We start from the raw sequence: 5902 nt of genomic DNA on the forward strand, positions 1-5902 counted from the left end.
AGAATGACCGTCATTGCTCCCATATCTCTCACATGTGACGTTTTCCCCTCTAGTAAGCAAATGGGTCGTCTGAGGCTTCCCAGCAGAATGCAGCTCCAATTTATTAAAACGAGCATTCATGGATTCCAGTTGAGCCACGACTGCCTTGTCGACCGCATGAACTGTTCGAATACCGTCCCTCGGGTTCCCGTACTCGGCACAATGGGTCGCCATTTCCTCAATAATGGCCCAACCCTTATCTTCATCAGTATTCTTTTGGAATCTTCCGTTGGATGATGCGTCAAATATAGCTCTGTGGTCATCATACAACCCATTGTAGAACTGATTGGATAAAAACCATGAATTAAAACCATGGTGAGGAAGAGACCTCACCAACCTCTTGAACCGACACCAAGCTTCATAGAAAGTCTCATCAGGTGCTTGCTTGAAACTAGTGATCTTTTCCCTCAGCTGATTGGTGCACTGCAGAGGGAAATATCTCTTATAAAAATGAAGAGCAAGGGTCTCCCAGACTATGATCCCTGCGGCCGTACGGTCCAAGTCAGTCAGCCACTCCCTGGCTGAGTCAGTCAAAGAAAAAGGAAACAGTACCTCCTTAATCTTGTCTTGAGTTACCCCCATTGTGGCGGCGATAGTAGAACAGTAGTCCGTAAAGACCTGCATATTCTTCCTCAGGTCTTCACCTGCCACACCTCTAAAGAGATTTCTCTCCACCAGATTAATATAGGATGGACGGATGTCAAAAGTATTCCCATCCTCAGTCTGGAGATTGAAGCCCTTGGGAATAGATGATTCTTTAGGCTCCGAATGACTTGCAATATTCGGCATCTTTACTGGTTGGTTTACAGAACTGAGATTATCTTCTACTAAAGATTGATCTTGTGTAAATAGGAAATGTTGCAGCTCGGGTTCGAAAGTACTCTAGTCTTCCTTTCGTGATTGTCTTTGCAGACGGAGTCTATGCCTGAACAGTCTCACTGGCTCAGAATCAGCTGAAACTAACTCCAACCTGTTTGACCTGGGCATACACAACACTGAAAGAAAATAAATAAGAACTGTCTCAAGGAATAAGAATTCCCTGAGACGGATAAAATAAACGAAACAAAAAAAAAGATAGGGCAATTGCCTCCCCGGCAACGGCGCCAAAATTTGACAGGGCAGTCGTATACCTATAAAAAATAACTAACTAAACTAACTATATAGCTAAGGAAGTCCGTCTATTTGGTCATAAAATGAGGTTTTTTTTTTATTTTCTAAACTAAAAAGTGTAAAAGAAAGAGAAGCAAGGAAAGAGCAGTGAAGGCAGAAAATAGAGATAAACTATCAATAAAGAATGGACATGTCAGGATTTCGGTTCAGTACGGTAGTCTAGTGACTCACCTGCAAATAGTCTAGATAAATTACTGTGAGACGGATATGGAAAGGTCCTTCCGGTCCACTTTCTATCCTAGATTCCCACTAACTTAACTTCCGTCCTCGTCATGGTAGTCTACTGTTCATAGCAGGTCTATTTAATCCAATCTTCCGATTCAGGATTAAATTTAACCAGATTAAAGGGTGACTCAGAAGCGTGCACTCAACTAAGTCGGTAAATACAGTTATATTGCTTTGGGGACAGAGTCTCACAAATAATTCATCTAACCTATTCACTACATCGTCACATTTCTACCGTAGATCCCCTAATCCTAACATGAAATGATTTAGCTACTCATGCTATTAATATTGTCAAGACTAATAACAGCGAAATAACTAATATTAAACATGATAAAACAATAATAAATGTGCATAAATGAATTAGGGCAGAAATTAAAGAGAACAAAACAAGTAATTAAAGTAAATAAACGAAAGATTAATACTAAAGAAGAGAGATAGATTACAATCACAAGAATCCGGCGTAAAGAACAACTAAATCCGAGCGAGAAATAATCCGAAAGTAAAGTTACAGTAGAGAGTTTTGGGAGAAGAAAGTATAAAGCAGTAAACGTAGTCCCTAGATGAAAATAGATGATAAGATGCTAATGACCTAATTATTGTGCGTTTAAATAGAAAAAGGCTAAGTCCATAAGCTAAGAATAAGTTCACGGACTAATTAAAGCCCATTAAAGACCAAACCACTTGATCGAGCAGTTTGAAACAGCTCGATCGAGTACTTCTCCAAGCAATCCACTCGATCGAGTAGAAATACTACTCGATCGAGTAACCCCCAATTCCAACACTGTCGATCGAGGAAAACAAACCACTCGATCGACTAACTCAGCCACAAAAACCAGTCGATCGACCAATAAACGGGCTCGATCGAGTGTTCTTCCTCTGAACAGCTCCAAACTCGTAATCGACTACTTCGTAGACCATTCCATCACGCATCCCAATGCAAGATCTCGCTCTGAAAAATCCCGTCTTCTCAAAATAGATGCAAAGTAGGACGAAAATGGTACGATTCCACTACTTTTACGTTCATCCCTACAAAACGGACAAAACGAACCAAAGTAGCCAATTCGGGGCATAATGCAATATAAACAGTACAAAAGCACATGGAAATACGTGCTAAAATAGGCTAAAAAGACTATACAAAATGCGCCTTCACGCATCCCAATGCAAGATCTCGCTCTGAAAAATCCCGTCTCCTCAAAATACATGCAAAGTAGGACGAAAATGGTACGATTCCACTACTTTCACGTTCATCCCTACAAAACGGACAAAAGGAACCAAAGTAGCCAATTCGGGGCATAATGCAATATAAATAGTACAAAAGTACATGGAAATACGTGCTAAAATAGGCTAAAAAGACTATACAAAATGCACGTATCAACCCACAGGAGCCACAACCTTCTACCTAGCATATGGTATGGAGGCGGTTCAGCCGGTAGAGTTGGACGTCCCATCTCTACGCATCCTACTGGAGAGCCAGGTTCCTGAGGCGGAATAGACCCGTCGAAGGTTCGAACAACTCACGCTTCTAAACCAACGGCGACTCAACGCCTTGCACAACGTCCAGCTATACCAATGACGTATACAACTGGCATTCAACAAAAAGGTTAAACCCAGGAACATCAAAGAAGGCGACTTGGTCCTCAAGTCGGTTCGACCCGTTGATCCGAGGGGGAGGATTTTATTTCAAACCCGACCAACCAAGGCCAACTCAAGAAATACTACCCTTGAACACTAGCGACCAACAGCCTCACCCTAGTTTTGCAACTAGCGACCACCATATGCCTTTCAAGTTAAGTTCCTCAACGCGTTCTGATTTGAAATTGCATGTTTTATCGAGTCTAAGTTGCGGCACCTTGCCCCATTTCAAATGTCCTTTGATCTGTCAAAGACAACATCCATTTTCACTCAAAACAAAAACACCGGAACTACGATCATGGTTTGATTTCATCTTTTCAGGTGGATACGTAGGCAGTCCTTCCTTACACAAGAGGGATACAACCATAAAACCCAAATAAATTTACAAAATATTTCGAACTACGATCATGGTTTGATTTCACCTTTTCAGGTGGATACGTAGGCAGTCCTTTCTTACACAAGAAGGATACAACCATCCCCATAATAAAAAAAAATCCCCACATAAAAAAAAAAACTCACCCATATCAACGTCAAAAAACTGAGGAAGAGGAAAAGACATTCCCTTTCCAACAAAAATACAAAAAAAAAGCCTTTCTCCCTTCCCACAAAAATCCCATTTCCCAAGTGCAATGTTTAGGATAATTCAAGCCGAATTTCCTTTACCAAATGGATGGAAGAAACAAGTGTTCACAATGTCATTCAACACAAGCAATCTTCTTATTTAATTAATAATGAGAAGGATTACAAATTCGACAACAAATAAAGCTCAACAAGTCTACAACTTGTCAAAGCTAAGGTGTCGACTAAGACACCTCATATAGTAAAACTAGCACTAAACACACAATACAAAGCTAGTACAACATAATAAAAATCACAACACTAATACAACATAATAATAAAATGGGTAATGGGTAATAGAGATCTTCATTCTACCTTTGCCTTTTCCCTCGGGGTACATCTTCCCCTTGTTCTTCTTGTTAGCGCGCCTAGCATGAACTTTCTCTTCGGAACCGATCCTCAACGGATCTACAACGGCGATGGCCTTCGGTCTCTTGCATGACCCCATAATCGGTCCAAGACGACCCATACACGGCCCCCTACCTCTTTCGGACCCGAGCATCTCCTCTTTAGTGGCCTCATCACATCCGGCCTAGCTCCATCAACAAAGTCATCAAAGAAGGCACGGTTGGCCTTGCCAACGTATTTATACTTCAAAGTTCAAATCAACAACCTCGTCCTTACGAGATCTTGACCACTTGACATAAGCGGGAGTCACCCATGTCGTGGCAACAGGGTTTGGTACCTTCCCAAATCGGCGAGTGGCCCACCATCTTTCGAAGACCTCGACGATCTCGGAGTTCCGAAAAACACTCTCTTGGACGAGAGTATCTTGAGCGGGCACCTTTTGTTGACGCCCCATTTGCCTCATGAGACTTTCGGTGTAAATGAAGGAAAAAACCTTCAAACCCACCACCATCAAAGAGCGAGGACTAGCAACCGAAGCGGGCAACCCCGCGAAGGACTCTAGTGCCACCATGGCACCACCCAACGGATATAAGGACCACCCTCATCCACCAATCTTGAGGTCCAGTAGGCCTCGGTGGATGCAAAACTATCCGAGTAAAATTTCTTCCTCATAGTAAGGTGACGGAATGAATAAGAAGAAGAATCGGCCGGAGGCTCTACATACCTTAGCCTCTCCATTAGCCACACTTGGAGGATTCGTGGAGATCCAAACAAGGGAGCTTCTCCACAAGAGCCCTTCTTGTCCAAAGCTTCGATGATCTCGCCAAGTACCAACCATGAGGGATCTCTACCATGCTCCATTTACTCAACCACATGCACAAGGGTCATACTACCATAGCATTTTGAACCCTCCTTATTCAAAGCATCAACAAAGAGGTATGCATGCACTAGGCAAAAGGCAAGAGCCCTTATCCTAGACACCTCCGAAACATTGACATCCAACCGGTTTGAGAAAATGTTGACAAGAGCCAACATATCCACACCATGAGGAGCAAGGAGAAAGTTGACTTGACTTGTTGACAAGCCCGACATTGAACGGAACTTCTCCTTATAACACAACCGCGTCGGGGGAAGGACCAAAACACAACCCGGCCACCCACCAATGGCACCTACCTCTTCGGCAAGAGGACAAATTTCACCTTTTGGGAAAACGAAAACGTGATGTTTCGAATCCCAAAACCGAGAGCATGCTTCGAGAAACGAGGATTGCACCTTGACTTGGTGGAGCACCAACAATTGACCAACTCCCATACAAATGAGTTGATACTTTTCGGGAGGTGACAAATCCCGACACCATTGTCGCAACCCACTTTCGAAAGCGTCCATGAATAATTTTGTGGAAGAAGAAGAAAAGGTTTTGTGGAGATGTTTTTCGTGTTTCGAGTGATGAAACAATGAAGCACAAACGTCCTTATTTATACAAAACAATCAGCGCGTTTTTCTGAAAAAAGGGGAAGCTGACTTCTATCGTTGGTGGCCTCGCAACTCTTTGGGCTGCTCCTCAGGATCCGCACCTTGAATTGTCTCTTTCAAGTTGTGTTTCTTCCTGACACATCAAACCTCTCGCCACAGGACTCGCGCCTCTTCGGGCCTATCCAGGATGTTTTGTGTTTTCTCACACTCACATTTCCTTGTTTTCGCGTTTTACGAAATTCAACACGGTTTCCATGACGCAACTTTAAACATACGGGTTTTTCTCTTCTTTTTTTAGGGGGGGAGGCCTAGTCGCCCCAATCCTCGACGGATCGTTTCCATGTCAGTCGAAAATTCCGAAATTTTTTCGCTTTTTTCACATTTTCCACAAAATTCG

The 5902-nt window shown here is 42.8% G+C and overlaps 1 non-coding gene across 1 annotated transcript; it reads left to right on the forward strand.

Annotated features, from left to right (window-relative positions):
• Positions 1-346: 346 nt before the first annotated feature.
• LOC141603565 (small nucleolar RNA R71) lies at positions 347-452 on the forward strand. The gene has a single exon (XR_012525431.1). It is a non-coding gene; the product is annotated as a small nucleolar RNA R71 (small nucleolar RNA).
• The last annotated feature ends 5450 nt before the right edge of the window (positions 453-5902 follow it).

Source organism: Silene latifolia, chromosome 9 (genome assembly GCF_048544455.1).
Source record: "Silene latifolia isolate original U9 population chromosome 9, ASM4854445v1, whole genome shotgun sequence".
Taxonomy (NCBI): domain Eukaryota; kingdom Viridiplantae; phylum Streptophyta; class Magnoliopsida; order Caryophyllales; family Caryophyllaceae; genus Silene; species Silene latifolia.